The sequence below is a fragment of the Ursus americanus genome, chromosome 3, assembly GCF_024610735.1.
Source record: "Ursus americanus isolate L20-20 chromosome 3, mUrsAme1.1.p, whole genome shotgun sequence".
NCBI classification, from domain to species: Eukaryota; Metazoa; Chordata; class Mammalia; order Carnivora; family Ursidae; genus Ursus; species Ursus americanus.
In genome coordinates, this window is record NC_142129.1 from 102,555,253 (window position 1) to 102,572,496 (window position 17,244).

The following is a 17,244-nucleotide window of genomic DNA, read 5'->3' on the forward strand; positions in this document are numbered from 1 at the left end:
GCTGCGGGTCCGACTGTGGAGCCATGGTCCTCAGGAGGGGCAGTGTGTCCCCCAGGGGACATTTGGGAGGGACTGACTGCGATAGGTGGCTGCAGAAAGGGACCTGGGAGGCCTGGAGGCTGACTGAGCACAGTCCAGGGGGACAGTAACCGTTGTCACCACTCTGCCCTTGCTGTCATGGACCCAAGAAGCCCCTCTGCTGATCCAGAGCTTTCTGGGTTCGTGGGGCACACATCTATTGAGTAAACACAAGTTCTTTCTGGACCCCACGATTTCCCGACTTTGAGGCCCACATCATCTGTCAATGAGCAGGTTGGCTGTCTTCTGTGTTTGTGGATGCCACTGCACCCCACCAGCTCTGGTTTTAATCAGGGCAGGAGCACAGCTGGGTCCCGGGCTGGGTCTGACAGTTGGCATTGCCTCTTCACACATGCGTGGAGGCGGTCTGGCGCAGCCTGGTTGGGAGGCTTGGTCATTCATAACATCTCATCAACTGCAATCCCTTGAAAACCAAGGAACTTCAGGAGCCATTCAGAGCTGCAGAAGCCCCCCAGAACTGATAACATGCACCCCACTGCTTCCTTGGCAGGGGGGTATTATTTGCAGGGGAACCCTCAGGAAGGGGGCCACGCTGGGGTTTCCTGGGGGTGGGCGCAGAGGAGGGGCCGACAGCAGGGGACAGTGCTGAGCTGGCACCAGCTCCCATTCCCAAAGCTGGGATCTGTGGACAGATGGGGAGGATGACTGAGGGGAAAGACATGTAACCGTGGGAGAAGGGCGCACTTGAAGGAACATTCTAGGAGGAGGCACTGCTCTTGGCCCTGGGAGGATGGGGGGGTGGCAGGAGGGGTGAGGAGGAAGAGAAAAAGCAGGGAGCACTGGGCTTGCCCCTCACCAGCACTGGTTGGTTCCTGCCATGTTCTCTCAGCTGCAACAGCCCTGGGGAAGATGAAACTGTGTCCACATCTTGGTGGCAGGAAGGATGAAGGGGAACGAGGGTCATGGGGGCCCAGCACTCAGAGTCTCCATCCATCACCAAGGCTGTGCCCTCCCTCTCAGATGCTGGCAGAGGAGGAAGAATGTCAGGGAAAGAAAGCAGAGTGGTGGTGGCAGGGTGGCGGGAATGCGGGGTCCGAGGGGGGTGACGTGACCAATGTGTGGTCCTCCTGCCCTGTCCACAGGGTACCAGATTCCCTACCGCCTGGCCAGCAACAGCCCCAGCACGTTCACGACAGTGGAGATGGGGACCACGGTGAGGCAGTTCACAGCAGCCAAGCTGGCCCTGGAGTCGGCATACATCTTCAGGCTTTTGGCCAAGATGAAACACCACTAGGGGCTGCCGCTGGTGGCCGCTGTCATCAGCACTGAGAAGAGACATATGAGCCCGGGGCCCAAGTCCACTGTTGTGGTGCTGTGCGGAGGAGAGCTGGGCCTAAATGGGAGCCGTGAACTTGCTGGGTCCACGGCTTCCTGGGTCAGGGCCTGCACTGTTGCATGTCTGCACAGCCTGACATTTACCAGAAAGACAGGAATGTCCCAGGTTTAAAGCTGGAGACGCAGCTCAGCGAGGTTGTGTAACTGGCCCAGGGTGGCTCTGAGACATCCTGTTGGACCGCAGCTCCCTGAAGCCAGGCACTTGATCGCTGATGGTCAAAACCAGGTGCCCAGCTCAGCAGGGGCTCAATAAACAAGTTTTCTACCCAGCATCATAGGGAGATCTGTCTCCACGGATGCTGCTTCCGTTCCAAGCACTGGTGAGATGCTTATTGTACATTGTCTTGGTTTATCCTCACAAAGGCCTGGGGAACAAAGCACTGTGAGCCCCAGTTCTACAGAAGTGGGGCCCAGACGGTTTCAGTCATTTGCCGGGGATACAGCTGTGAGGCCGTGACGTGGACACCATCCACAGACACTCAGTCTCCTCCACCTACAGAAATCTGCTGTGGGTTCCCATCTCAGCGAGCACCTGACATGCCCTCCAGCCTCACTCTGGAATCTGCCTCAGCAGACTCCCTCTCCAGGGCCACCCCAACTCCAGGTTGGGAGATCAGGACCAGACCCAGAGGTCTCAGGGAAGAGGATGACAGGAAGGTGCTTGCGCACAGAGTAAATGGGTGGGCTCTGGGAGTCCCCAAGCATCAGGCTCTGGAGCTGTGTGACCTTAGGCAAGGCCCTTCCCCTCTCTGTTCCCTGCACTCACCTGGTGGCCTCTTGGGAAGCCTGAGGGCCAGCATGGTCCGCAGAACTCCAGGGACAGAGCTGGTGCCATGGCTGCACTCAGAATGTGAGCCAGTGACCCCGTGGCCTGCGGGATCACTCTAGGAGAAGATCTAGACAGTCTTAGGGAGGCATGAATTGAGCCCAGAGTGCTTGGAAAACCATCCCAAGGGCCGATCTGAAACCTACAAAAGGTAGAAGGCAAAGGAGCCTAGCATGCACTGAGCCCGTACCACACTCTGGCCACCTTCCAGGCACTGCGGCTCACTGCTCTCTCAAATTCCCTCACAAGCAGGCTGAGCAGCTGGGGAAGCTGATGCCCCACAAGGTGGAAGGGCCCACTGAGCTCTGGCACCTGTTCGGAGGCTGCCCCGGCTGGAAGACCCAGCTGCTCAGGACAGGGCTGCTCGGCCCAGGCACACGGCTGACCCTTGCGATGGCCAACGGGGGGACGCTGGTGTCCCCCATCTGTGGCTTCGGATCTTCCAGGGCTCCACACATTCCAGGGGAAGGCTGTAGCCTGCTGTGAGTCCCCCGACCTCAACCGCCGAGCCTCAGTCCCCCAAGGATGCAGACAAATGCACAGCCCCTCCTCTGACAAAGATTACCTCTACTGCTAACTGGAGGAAGGAAGCCTTGAAGTCACTGGAGACACCAAAGCTTGAGGTGGGTGGAGAGACAGCCATGCATAGTTGGCCCCTGGCTTTTGGCACATAGCTCTGTCTGACCTGCAGCTGCCAGCACAGGGGTGGGGTTGGCGAGACTGGGGACAGGTGCCAGGAGAACCCCTCCTGCAGCTTTGGCCCAGGTCCTCAGGCTCCCCCTTGTCCGGGGCATGCTCAGGGCCCTGAGTGCCTCTCCCAAAGGCTCTTGCCATCTTCCTTAGAGTTGATGCAGCCCCGTAGGGAAATTCAGCACTTTCTAAGGCACAGGGAAAGCCAGGTTTGCTAAAGGTGTGACGTGACTTAAATCCAGATGGAAGCATTATCAGGAGTGCCCTCCAGGAGGCACCCTGGTCCACAGCGGGGCTGCTGCTGCTGGGGCTGGGGGATGCATGCCCACACCTCAGCCCACGTGCCAACCACCCACACCACCTGCCTTGGGCCCATAGAGCTTAGGGGATGTCTTCCAGGGCCTGCAGACCCCCCCCCCCAGCAGAGCTTCACCAATTGCCAGTATGCCCAGGAGGGTGGTCCTTGTGGCTGGTGAGGGGATGCAGGGCTCTTGCTTTGAGGGAGGAGGACCCTGACAGCCCAAGTGTGTGCTCCCAGAGGAGTGCCGACCACAGTCAGGTGGAAGGGCTCCTCCCGCCATCACCTCAGGGTCGGCGATCATCACTGCTTCATTACCCACCACACATTCTCAACAGGATCAATCATCTTCATGATAAACAATTAATCAATTATTCCTTCCTCTGTGGGGTTCCTCTGCTGCAATTGATGGGACGGGGAGATGCATGCTGGGAACGATCCACGCTCGGGAGCCAGGTCCCCGCTCCCTGCGCTCTGCAATCCCAGTCGCCAGCACTGTGGGGACAGAGTGGCGGTGACACGCCCCGGAGGAGCCGAGTGGGACACCGTCTGTGTTTCAGGCTCGGGTTGGCTTCCAGGAAGAAGGAGTCAGAATGACAGATGCACTGAGCCTGAGATCACAGGGAGAGTCCACAGGGGCCTGGATGTGCTCAGCAGAGCCCAGGTGTCAACTTCGAGATATTGTAGGGACGTGTGGTTGCCACGGAGCATGTGTGGGCTCATCCTCCTGTCTGTCTGACTGTCTCTAGCAGGAGAGAACAGCGCTTTGGAAGCAAGCCAGGGTCTCCCATGAGGTCCAGGCTGGGGCAGGTCCAGAGTCGGCTGTGAGGGAGCCACAGGTGCCTGCGGAACTGGGAATGAGCTCCCTGTTCTCTGCCCTCATAGGCAGCCCGTGTCCTCATGCTTGAGCTCACATGGTGCCTTCCTGGAGAAGCAGCTGGTCACGTGTCCCTGGTCTGTTCTGTTCTGGTTGCAGAGCGTCCAGTGCCCCCCCCCCCCCCGAGAGCTCCTGGTGTCACTGGCAGAAGTGACTGTGCACAGCCTCCGGCTCCAGTGGGTCCCGGGCAGCAACGGGCCCCCCCATCCACTACTTCACTGTGCAGGTGCGAGAGCTGCCCCAGGGAGAGCAGCAGACCTACTCCTCATCCATCCGCCACAAGGCCAAAGCCTGTGCTGTTGAAAGGTACCCAGAGCCAGGCACGCCCTCCCCAGGGAACAGAGCAGGGAATATGTGTGGGCCAGAGACGCACCCGGACAGCTGAGCTCTCTTCTCCTAGTGCACACTCCCTGTACCAGGGACCAGGACTCCCACCTCCTGGAGCCACTCTGGCCTCTGCCCTGGGTCTGTTCTCTGGGCATGCCCTGTGCATGTCATGTGCATACCCCAGGTCCCAGAGATGGATGAGGCACAGATGATAGGGCCAGGGAGCCTGGAAGTATGGACTCTAGTGCCCTATCCCCTGAGAGGCAGATGTGGAGGAGGGGGAGGTGGGGGGAAGGGGTGTCACAGGCTGAGAGAGTTGCACCTTCTCTTTGTGCTCTCTGTCCTAGTCAGCAAGGCAGACTTGTTCTGTCATCCATTAGTGATGGCTGAGGAGGGAAATTGGAGAGGCATCCCCACTGCACCTTGAGAACCCAGCATTTATCCAGCTGCTGAGGGAACCACCGGCAAAGGCAGAGGGGAGTGGTGCCAACCACCACAGCTAAGTTCTTGGCACCTACAGCCTCACTGGGGCCCCTCCTCATGTTCCCACCGCCTTCTACAGTGAGGGACCAGAGCACCCCCTCTGCAGTGAGGGACCAGGGCACACCCTCTCTATGGCGGGAGAGCAGGGCACCCCCTCTACAGTGGGGGACCAAGGTAGCCCCCTCTGCAGTGAGGGATGAGGGCACCCCCCCACCCCCCCACCCCCGCGCTATGGTTGGAGACCAGGGCATTCTCCTTTATGATGGCTCATAGGAGACCAGGGCTATCTAACCATCTAGGTGAGGGTTCTCAGAAGTGACCTCAGGCCTCGTGTCTCCACAAGCAGGCCTGGGCTGTGCAGGCTCACGCCACCCTGTAGAAGCCCCCTGGGTCTTTCTGGTGGGCAGACCTGTCTGGGGAGCTGGCCTCGCATCTTTCCTGTCCTCCTCCCCTGGCCCTGACTGTGGTCACATTCCCTGAAGCTCACGTCAGGCTGTGAGGGGGCCACGAAGGAGTGTGTCCCAACTGCTCTGAGGGTTCCAGGACCCTGGCCAGCACCTCTCATTGGGACGATGGAGGAGGCCTATACCCCATTCCCAGGCTGGCCAATGTTCCTCTCACCTTTCAGATAGAACACCATGTACTGATTCCCCCCCTATTCTGAGCACTGTGCTGTGAAATCTCACATTTCTCATTGAACCCACATGATAGCCCAGTGGGGGGAGATCATCGTCCCCATTCTACAGAGGAGAGCTGAGGATCGCAAAGGTCATATTCGCCTGCAGCCCCAGCACCACCCACGAGTGCACCTCCTGACCCTCCTCCTTTGCAAGGCTACCCAGCTCAGCTTCTGCATGCTGCTGAACCTCAGCCAAGGGAAAGGAGCAGCCGGGGTGGGGGAACTCCTGCACCGGCCTTGATCCTCAGGCACCCTCTCCCCAAGCTGTGGGGGAGGAGTGAGGGCTGGCATGTGGCTCTGTCTCTGCCTCTGACATGTGGCAACAGCAAAGTTTAGAGAGAAAAGGAGCTCCCTCTCCTGGGTTCAAGGTGTAAGCATGTGACTGGGGTGCCACGTGATGCACACGTGGGTGTGGTCAGCACTGGGCATCACAGGGAGTCACCCCTTTGGGTAGTCATGTGAAAGACAGGAGAAAAAGGAACTCCAATGGCCTTTTCTGTCCCGGAGCTTCCTGAGATCAAACAGACAATGGTGAGCAGGGGTCGTCACGTTGGAAAGGAAGGGTCCATGTTTCCCGGCAGACAGTTTGATTTGGTGTGGGAGACGCTGTGGTCCGTCCCCTCCAGGGTCTCTTCCACTCGTCAACAGACACACGCCGTGGGCCGAGTTTCTAGGAAAGCAGCGCTTTGCACGTGGCCGTGGTGTGGCCTCCCTCCTGTTCAACATCCTCAGAGCAACTTTATCCTCCTCTTTCTCGACGTTCTTTTTACATTTTACATTTGCCGATTGCTTGAAATCTGCCAATGACCAGAAAACATAAAAGTTTAAACCAAAGTTCAAAGCAAAAAGTTTTGCCATCTACATCAAGTGGCCGTCCCCACATTTAGAGGGTGTGGGTCTGGAGCAGGAGGGAGGTTCTGGGTTGAGGGACATATCGGGGCTGCATCCCGCAGACATGCAGTACCATAGAGGAGGAGAAGGCCCGTGGGCCCAGAGCCACACAGACATTCTGGGTGTTACTAGGATGAGACAGCAGCAGTGTGAGCTCAGCTGACAGCTGTGTATCCACCGATAACAGGTCCTGCTGTTCCTCTGCGTGTCCCCAGGGCGATGCGATGGACCCAACCAGGAGGGCCGGAAGGGGATTACTGTGTGAAACTAGAGGGATTCAGTTCAAGTCAGGCTGCTGGCCCCATCTCCACGGGGTTCTTTCTTTTCTTCTTCCATGCCATTTAAAAAAATAAAGCCACGTGAAAAGTCAGGTTAATTTAAATGGCCAGGGATATCCTGCATGGGTTCAATATTCTTTGATCTTTGTGATGCTAATCACGAGTTCTGAATAGATGAGGCATAAAGGCAGCGGTAGGTAGCCTCTAAAATGATCAGGACTCAGGCTTTATTTTCATAACCAAACCGGGCAAATGAATGTAGGGAGCTCCTTCTGTGTATGAGACTCTGCCTCCAGCTCCATGGCAGGGACAGGGACAGGAAGCTGCCTCCGTGCCACCCTCACCCGAGTACTTTGGCTGTGGAGTTGAACAGCAGGTCAAGCACAAGCTTGGTTTCTAACTGTGCTTGCTTCCTGTGAGCTTGGACAGTGAGCGTCCTGAGCCACTGACCTGTTCCCTACCCAGACAGCTGGAGTTTAGGAAAAGGTGTTACCTCAAACATTTACCTAAATCCAGCCAGTTTCAAGTGTGGATGGCAGAAAGCTGGCAGGTAGAAGGTGCTGAATGGGAAAAGGCCAAGGGAGTCTGTGCGTGGCAGATGCATCTGGGGACAACGAGGTCACTGTGGGCAGGGGTAGAGGAGGACTTTGAGAAGACAAGAAATAGGAGGTCACATGTAGGAATTGCCTATTCCATGAGGGGGTCATGTCCTGTGACTGTCATGGCAGCCCTGGGAGGGCCGGGTACCGGTACCGCCATTCTCACAGATGAATAAAGGGAGGCTCAGAGAAGTTTGAGGACTGGCCCAGGCTCGGATGCCAGGACCAGACTCTGGATTCTGGTTGGGCCGACCCTGATGTGGGCCTGGCGTGTGAACAGGGAACAGAACTGGGGGAAATGAGAGGGGTTGAAGAAGAGGGTCCAGGATGGTTTGTGCCTTTCTTCACAGGTCACCAGCCCTGAAGTCCTGTTCTGCCTCAGGGGGGAGCACGGCAAGAGCCCGGGGGCGGGTGGAGGCCAGTTCAGGACTGGGAGGTAGACCAGGGGTCTAAAGGACTGGCTATGCAGGGATGAGGAGGAAGGGCTGGGTGAGCTTGCAGGGGCTGGGGCCCAGTAGAGGGGACACTGGGACTGTTGTCACCTCCCATGGAGTTCCCTTCACTGCTGCTGGGTCCCTCTTGGTCAATTTTTAGGGCACCTAGTGGGCTTCCTACCCCAAGGAGAGGGTGCTCCTGCAGCTCAGCCCCTGGGTGTGCCCTGTGGCCCCCGAGACAGCTAACAGTCCTGTAAATGACACGAGCCCGGGAAACAGGCCTAAAGCTGGGAACTCTGCTCCCTGCTCTCCGTACACCCTCCCCTTGACCTCAGACCCTGGCGGACGCCTCCAGCTGTCTGAAGTGTGTGAACTGCACCCCTGCTGTGTGTGCTGGGGTGGGAATGGAGGAGGCGGCCCTGCCTCAGATTCCAAAACAAAGCGTTAGAGAACAGTAGGTGCTAAACATGGAGGGATCAATGACACGTCTGACACATGTCCTCAATGTAACATGCTAAGTGAACATGAGCACTAAATACAAGGACGAGGGTCGTTTCTGGCACGCTGACATGTGCCAGACACCACATTGATGGTGACGAGCGTCCTCTCATTCACCCCTCCTGAGTCCTACCCCCATTCCTTCCTTCCTCCCTCCCCTTCCTTCCTCTCTTCCTCCCTTCCTCACCAAGCGCCTCCTAGGTGCAGGGCCTTGTTCTTGGTGCTCAGGGCACAGCAGTAATGGAGACCACCTTGGTCCTGTCCCTGTGGGGGAAGGCAGACAGTCGTCCAGGAGGGGAACGGTTACTTACAAATCATGGTGGGGTTGGTGAGGGGATGGATGGACCTAGAGGACAGTGTGCAGGGCACAGGCTCTTCCTGGAGCCACTTGAGCTGCTGCCAGAGGGTCCTGATGATAAGGAGAGCAGCCAGGATGCAGTGAGTGAGCCTTGGGTACTAGAGTCTCTTTCCTGTGCTGCTTCTGAACGGAAGCTGCATGACTGCCTCATGATCTCAGTGCTTCTGTCAGCCCAGGTGAGATGCTTCTGGCTCACTGACATGCCCAAGGCTATGTGGGGGTTAGCGTGTAGCCTGTTGGGCTTCAGAGTGCACGTTCCTGACAACCGCCCTGGGTCACTGTCTAATCTAAGAAGGAGAAGCTAATGCAAATATGGGGCCTCGGGTGGTTGAGGCAGGAACCCAAGGAGAAAACCATGTGGTTGTCACCAGAATTAGATAAAATAGTTCCTAGGAAGCCAGAAACAGATAGGAAACAATTTGTTTTAACTTTATAAAGGATAGCTCCCCCAGAAACCAGGAACAAAGAGCATTCTTAAGGATGGAACTTTGGAAGCACCCCCAGGACAGCCAGGGCCAAAGCAAGGTCACCTGGCAGGCCTTCTCCAGCTGTGGAATGGGGGCACAGAGAGGTCAGGAGACAGACCTGCAGTCGCGGACCAGCCGTAGTAGGGCAAGCTGGCACGAGAGCATCCCTTGAGGTGCCAGCCGACAGAGAACCACTGTACTTCCATCTTAGGCAGGAGGGCATATGAAAACAGTTACAGGAAGATTCTTCTGATCCAGTGTCCAAAGATAGTTATCAGTCTTTGAAAACACAGGAACCTTCCTCTAGGCAAAGGATTACCCAGACCCCATTTGCAAATCAGATGGAAGTGGGGCTGCTGTTGTCTGACTCGGGGGGCATGGGAACCCTCTGGTCTCCTAGAGGATCCCTCAGAGCCTCCGGGGGTTCCACGGTGCTTGGTTTGAAACCCACGAGTTTACAGGTTGGCCTGGGAGGGAGGACAGAGGCCCAGCATAGAGGCAGTGAGGGTTTGCCCACTGGTAGCTGAGGAAGCAGGCAGAGTCCAGAGCCACTCCTGCTCTCCTGGTCTGGGAGATGGACACAGGGGCAGAGCCTCGCCTGAAACAGAGCTGTTGCCAGCGGGGCAGGGGTGGGGGGGTCTCCTCATCTGCTCCTTCAGAAGTAATGGCAAGGAAAGTGAGCAGGCCAGCCAGTGACCCAAGGAAGACTGGAACGTCCTCTGCTTAGAAGTCTGTCTGGAGTGTGTGTGGTACAGAGCTCAGCACAGGAGACCATCAACACGGACCTGCTCAACGGAGGGAAGGAAGGAGGCCTGAGCGGTGGCAACGAGCCACGCACCCAGAGTATTCGTGCCCCTTAAATCCCCATCAGCAGGCAGGCGGGGACATTTTCCCCCACGGACAACTGGCATTACCTCTGTCTCAGGTACGGTGGAGAGGTTGCCCCAACACAAGATCCTCTTCCAGCCCCGGCCAAGGCTCTGGCTAGTCCTCTGGTAGGGGGCAAGGGCCTTAATGGGACTGGGCCTCGATTTTCTCGTCCTTGCAATGAGAATCACAGGAAGTCCAGCAGACAGAACTGCTGTGCAGTGAACCCGGGCACTGCCTGTCCAGGGCGTGGTGCTCTTGCTGGCCAGACAAGTGTAGAAACGAGGGGCAGGCAGAGATGGTCTTTGGAGCCAGGTGGGCCTGGTCAGGGCAGACCACCACGAAGGGGCACTTCTGGGCGAGCAAGGAAATGGTTAGGCGGGCCCTCTTTTCTGGCTCTGAATCCTGGGAGGGTTGTGGTAATCAGCTCCTCCTGAGAAATTCTCGCATCCCTCAGAGAGCGGTGATTTGCTTTGCAGGAGAAGCTCTAATGACAGGAGGGGCCCTGAGTAAAACCGCCAGCCTGGGCCTGCCTGGATGTTCCCCACTCCCCTCCACCCAGAAAGCCCTCTGTTCCTAGGGGCAGGCTGTGAGGACAGCGCCGGCTGCCTGAGGGTCCCTCCCTGGGCAGGACAGATTCCGTGGTCACTGAGTGCCTCTTCCTCCTGGCTGCCCACTCCCTGTGGCCAGAGCTGGGAGCAGGACAAAGGCGAGGGGCTCAGGCCCTCGTGGCTCTTCTGTGTTTCAGGCTGAGGCCCTTTACTTCCTACAAGCTGAGCCTGAAAGCCACCAATGACATCAGGGACAGTGACTTCAGTGCGGAGATGGACGAGGTGACCATGCAGCAGGACGGTGAGCCAGCTGGGACCCAGGCAGGCGTGCAGACACAGGCATCTTCCATAGCTGCCGCCTTTGGACCCTCAGACATGGGCTCCCACAGAGAGGTCCCGCTTCATCCCGAGCCAGGAAAGGGTCACCCCGGGGAGAGAGGGCAGTGGCTGCTGAGCAATGGGGTTCCGTGAGCAGCAGACAGCTCGGAGCACTCCGAAGCCTCTCGCTGTGAATCTACTTCAAGGGCTCACAAGTGGAACAGAGGTTCCTTTGATTGGCTTCCAAACCCCTACGATTCATTAGCATCCTAGAACTTGAATGATTTATAAGGTCAAAGGATAACCGGGTGTTTTTTTTATAAGAATAGTTTTTTATTGGAGCGCCTGGGTGGCACAGCGGTTAAGCGTCTGCCTTTGGCTCAGGGCGTGATCCCGGCGTTATGGGATTGAGCCCCACATCAGGCTCCTCTGCTATGAGCCTGCTTCTTTCTCTCCCACTCCCCCTGCTTGTGTTCCCTCTCTCGTTGGCTGTCTCTATCTCTGTCGAATAAATAAATAAAATATTTTTTTAAAAAAGAATAGTTTTTTATAATATTACGTTAGTCACCATACCGTACATCCCTAGTTTTTGATGTAAAGTTCCATGATTCATTAGTTGCGTATAACACCCAGTGCACCATGCAATACGTGCCCTCCTTACTACCCATGACTGGCCTACCCCATTCCCCCACCCCCCTCCCCTCTGAAGCCCTCAGTTTGTACTGTGTTTTGAGAGGTTTCCCCATTTTTCTCATTCACGAACCACTCCTCAGTTTTGCCGTTTGACAGAAGCACAGGGAAGTGATTGAGTTGAGATCCCCTGAAAGCTCCAGGTGGTTCTTACCCATTGTCTCCCACCTCAGGAGCAGACCCCAAGATCCCTTGTGCTTTTGGGTGCCGATCCTGCCAGGCCCAGTGGCAGGCCAACTTTTAGGAGAGGACGGTCGCTCTTGCTTCAAGATGCTGGGGCTCATATCCCAGGCTGCAAACCTGAGCCCTCAGCTCACCCAGCAGCGCTGGGTACTCATTCCCCACGTTTCCGTCTTCCTCTTTTATAACCTGGGAGCATGGGTCCTAATGTGAGTCCTTGGGTGAGCTGGGGACCAAGAGAGAGGTTCAGGGGGACCCTTCCAGCTTCTCGGCCTTACGCGGAGATTCCTCTTCTGCACACGCAAGGCGCCTGTTGCCAGGATAGGCCCCCAGAGAAACTGTGGTTGTCTCTGTGGCTCATATTTTAATCTTACATTTAACACAACTGGGGTTCTGTTTGGGAGTAGCACTGATATTTAGCAGATGGAAGCAAACACAGCAAGCTGATTTTGTTGGCAAGTCTGAGGAAATTGCAAGCCAGTGAGCAGGACACTGCAGACTCCCTTTGTCCTTACAAGGCTCAGGCTCCAGCAGACCTGGCTTGTTTTCAAAAAAACAAAAACAAAAACAAAAACATTCAAGGGCCTCTCCAGGTTCCTAAAGCCTGTCTCAATCCTTTGATATTTAAATCCTTTCTTTTGATGCACCTACCTGTTACCTTCCTCCTTTGAGATTTGCAGTTTCTCTTCACAGTTGACTGCCTTGTGTTTGCATGGTACCGCCCCCAGAACCACAGAGCCACTGAGCTGCACAGACTCCGGGGCTTGGGGGGCCCTGGGCTGGGGTGGGGCGGTGGGGGAGCTTTCCATGTGTGGGTGGTTTGCTGATAAACATTTTCTTGTTGTGGTGGTTGGGATACTGAGAGGCCATCAATCCAGTGTGATCTGGAAAGCTGGGTAAGGGTCTACCATGGACTTCAGACAGACCAACAGGAGGCCAGAGAACATGCAGTAGAGGGCTCCCCAGAAGGCAGGATGGGGGGCTGCAGGTGTGCTGATACCACCATGTCCCCGGTGCTGGGTGCCCTGGCAGGTGCAGAGGAGACTCACAGAGCAGGTGACCAAGAGGCCAAGTCTCAGATAGTCAAGTGGGTATGGGGTGGGGAGAACAGCCTCAGTCATTCCACTCAGTGACTCTTGCCAAACATTTGATATACCGTCTCAGGATCTTACAGCGGGCAGCCATGCAAGGGCCAACTCAGTATGCCTTTTGGGTTCAGTGGGAGCAGGGGTAGGGAAGGGGTGTCTGAGGAGGCCCGCGGGACAAGACGGATGGTGCAGGACTGAGTTTCCAGCGTGTAGGGCACGGCCAAGGCAGAGCCAAACTGACCTTGGCCCTCCAGAGAACAGAGCTGAGCCCCACCATTGCCCAGAACATGCAGCTGTCCTTGCACCCCCAGAAGTCAGCCTCCCTCCCTTAGAGTCTGAAACCAAGAGCACTCTGGCCTGGGTTGACCCTCTATCCTGTTCAGAGCCTCTTTGAATTAAGTCCCTCCAATAAATGATGCCTCTACTCCAGGGATGGGTGTGTGCCCCTGAGAAGATGTGGGAGAGCATCTCGGCTGAAGACAGCCGAGGGCCTTTGTGTGTCTCCATGTGGGTCTGCTGGGGGGTGGGGGCGATAAAGGCATGGTGTTATCTTGTCATCTGCATCAGAATCTGGTCCCTTCTATCCTGGCAGAAACAGGCTCCACAGGCAGAGAAGGGCATCCACAGGGAAGGGAGGCCAAGGCCAGGATGTTGGTTTGCCGGCTTGCTTCCCCAGCAACCCCCCGAGCCAGTCTCTGGTCCTGCCTCCTCACCAGAGCCAGGAGGGAACTGGCATTCCTGAGGAGCAGTAATGCATCCTCCCGCGTAAAGAACGAGAAGTACACCTCTACCCTCCCTGCTCTGTGGCCGTCGAAGCCCCCTCTCTAGAGGCAGCAGCTACTTGAACACTTACAGAGCACTTATTTTTTTATATGAATATTTTTTTATTATATCATGTTAGTCACCATACAGTACATCCCTGGTTCTTGATGTAAAGTTCCATGATTCTTTGGTTGCGTATAACACCCAGGGCACCATGCAATACGTGCCCTCCCTACTACCCATCACCAGCCTATTCCATTCCCCCACCCCCCTCCCCTCTGAAGCCCTCAGTTTGTTTCCCAGAGTCCATAGTCTCTCATGCTTCGTTCCCCCTTCTGATTTCCCCCTTTCTTTATCCCTTTCTTCTCCTACCGATCTTCCTAGTTCTTCTGTTCCATAGATGAGGGGAACCATATGATAATTGTCTTTCTCTGCTTGACTTATTTCACTTAGCATTATCTCCTCCAGTGCCATCCATGTTGCAGCAAATGTTGAGAAATCGTTCTTTTTGATAGCTGAGTAATATTCCAGTGTATATATGGACCATAACTTCTTAATCCAGTCATCTTTTGAGGGGCATCTTGGTTCCTTCCACGCTTTGGCTATTGTGGACAACGCTGCTATGAACATTGGGGTGCATATGGCCCTTCTCTTCACTACATCTGTATCTTTGGGGTAAACACCCAGTAGTGCAACTGCTGGATCATAGGGTCGCTTAATTTTTCACTTTTTAAGGGACCTCCACACTGTTTTCCAGAGTGGCTGTACCAACTTGCATTTCCACCAACAATGTAGGAGGGATCCCCTTTCTCCACATCCTCTCCAGCAATTGTTGTTTCTTGCCTTGTCCATTTTTGCCATTCTAACTGGCGTAAGGTGGTATCTTAGTGTGGTTTTGATTTGAATTTCCCTGATGGCTAATGATTTTGAACATTTTTTCATGTGTCTGTTAGCCATTTGTATGTCTTCATTGGAAAAGTGTCTGTTCATATCTTCTGCCCATTTTATGATTTGTTGATTTGTTTCAGCCCCAGGGCACGAGTGATGCAGCACCTGCGTGCAGCCCAGAAGCCCTGCTTTGTGCAGCCCGTGAGCAGAAAGGTCTATTTCTCCGTGAGAGACAGCTGTAAGACTTGCTGGAGCTCCTCCTCCCCCCCCCCCCCCCCGGAGCCGGAGCTCCCACTCCTCCAGCTCTTTGGCAGACAGCTCCATGGCCAGCTGTGAGTCGCTATCAAAATGGCTCCTCTCACTGGAGGCTCCAGGGCACAGGCCTTCTGAGCTGGTGAGCAGGATCTCCTGGATGGCCCTGTGGGGAAAGAGAGGCGGAAAAAAGCAGCCCATTACCAGCCCCATCAGGGCGAAAGCAGCACCTGCATTTACCTGTCCCCTGAGAGCACACCATGCAGGGCACTTTATATGCGCCCCACGGCCACGTTGCCATTCAGTCCCCTGTGGCTCTGGAGGTGTGGGTGCCGTGTATAGGTGAGAAATCCGAGGCTCAGGGAGGTGAACAAACCCGTTCAGGGTCTCCTCCCTGCTCCTCTTCCACTGTCTTCCCATTGATGTGTCCTAGGGCTCAGCCCAGGAAACAGGAGCTTTTTAAGGCCTGGCGTCTGTCTTGTCCACCTCTGGTCGATCGGCACCCTACACAGGGCCTGGTCTTCTGCAGGTGATGGAGCCCACGTGAGAGAAGAAACAAACCCCAAATACATCCTGAAAAGGCCCCGCTGCTGCTCCCCCCATCCAGGTGGCAGTCGCGCTCCTCTTAGGAAGGTGCCTAATACAACACTGGGTCCACCCTCTGCTGAGGCCAATGTGCGTGATGTGATCTATTGCTAAGATTTTGTTTTGTTTTGTTTTGTTTTTTGGGTTTTTTTGTTTTGTTTTGTTTTGTTTTCTTGAGTTTTGTTGTTGTTGTTGTTGTTATTGTTGTTGTTGCTGCTGCTGCTGCTGCTGCTTAAAAATGGCCTCAAAATCCACTTAGGAGAGTCTATAGCCACACAAAGGGAACTACACTTGAGTGACAGACTGTATGAGCCACTGCAAGTTTCAGAACAGCCAGATTAAATGTTGTGACCAATTGAGAAACACTGGTGTCTGTTATGAGTTATACTCAGTGTGACCACAATACCGCCACTGTCTAGAAAACACACTCAAATCCTTAGATTTCAAATAATGCTGGGCCCCATGAAAGGCAGGGATTGACTATCCTACTAGGAAAAATCAAACTTGACATTTTCTAATGGAGGAGACATTTAAGTGGGTCAGCAGCCTTGAAATTACAGGTGGCGTTCGCATTTTTAAACAAATTACTGGAAAGAAGGGGGTTTACAGGTGAAGCATTTCATTTGGAATGCAAATCTATATTTAAAAACAGTCTCTTCGTTTTGTTTGCTCTGATTTAGTAAATTACACATATTTTTTTATACTTCAGTTGCCCGGCAGTTGACAGGTATTTATTTCTACAATATATCCTATTGACCACCTCCTGCTCTGGGCTTCTTGCGATTAGTTTGTTCTACTGGGCTCTGAACGGGGACAGCTGATGGACCCGCATGCCAAGTTCCTTTGGTACAGCCGTCCGCCAGTCGCAGAGCTGTCCGACGGCAACCACGGGGCTCCGAGCCCCATGTGCTCGGGGGCCAGGACGGCACGGGGCAAAAGCCACTTTGTAGAGGTGATGGTCTGTTCCAAGGCTCTGAGATGTCTTTATAGAAAAAGAGCTTACTTAGTTACTGGCAAGCCAAATGCCACATCTACAAAGGAAATGCTAAATTTCTGGTAGAATTTAGCACAGTAGAGAAGACCAATCTTTGGGTTGATTAAGTTAGTGGAGGGTGGGAAACAGAAGCTCTTGGGACCTTGAATCTCCGTTTTGAATGTCTCCCACCTCCCACGAAAGGCCCTACAGGAAGTTGGGGTTGTGAGAGCTAATGGGCCTTACATCAGAGATCTTGAAGTTCACCTTTAACCTCCTATTTTTACAGAGGAAGAATGGGGAGGCAGAGACGCCTAACAGGGACATGTCATCCACTGGCAAACTGGGGTCCACAGACCTAGAGCCGGTGGGGGCCCTGAGACAAGCTCAGGGGATACGGCTACCCAGAGACAGGGGTGGGAGCCAGTTCCCATCCTGTCCCCACACTGGTGAGGCTGGAAACTACTGAACACCAGGCAGCAAACTTCCATGTTCATTGGAAGACATTTGGAACTGTCACCTTTAAGGGTTCCTTCACTTCTTGAGACGTGTCACTTGGCAGTGGAGTGAAGGAAGGGTCCACAGCCACTCCGTCAATTCCTGCACATTCTGCATGCCTCACAGAGCCCAGGCTATGAAAGCCCCACTCTCGTCCCTCCTGGAGGGACCGTGTCAAGTCTGTCCATTTAACCCTCTTGGAACCTCTAAACATGCTCCTCACTCATGGTCAAACTGCACACGAGTGGAGCTAATACCTACTGATGCCACTGAGCTGCCACATAAGGAGAGGCAGCAGGAACCTTCAGCGGTTAGGGGCCACCACTTGAGAGTTCAGGAAGCCCCCTCATGGCTAGTGTACACACCCCAACCGTGGACTTCCTGTCCTGACTTCCCACCCAGCACCCCTGCTCTATTAGCAGCACCAGGATGGCCGGGGAGTGCCCGTGACCT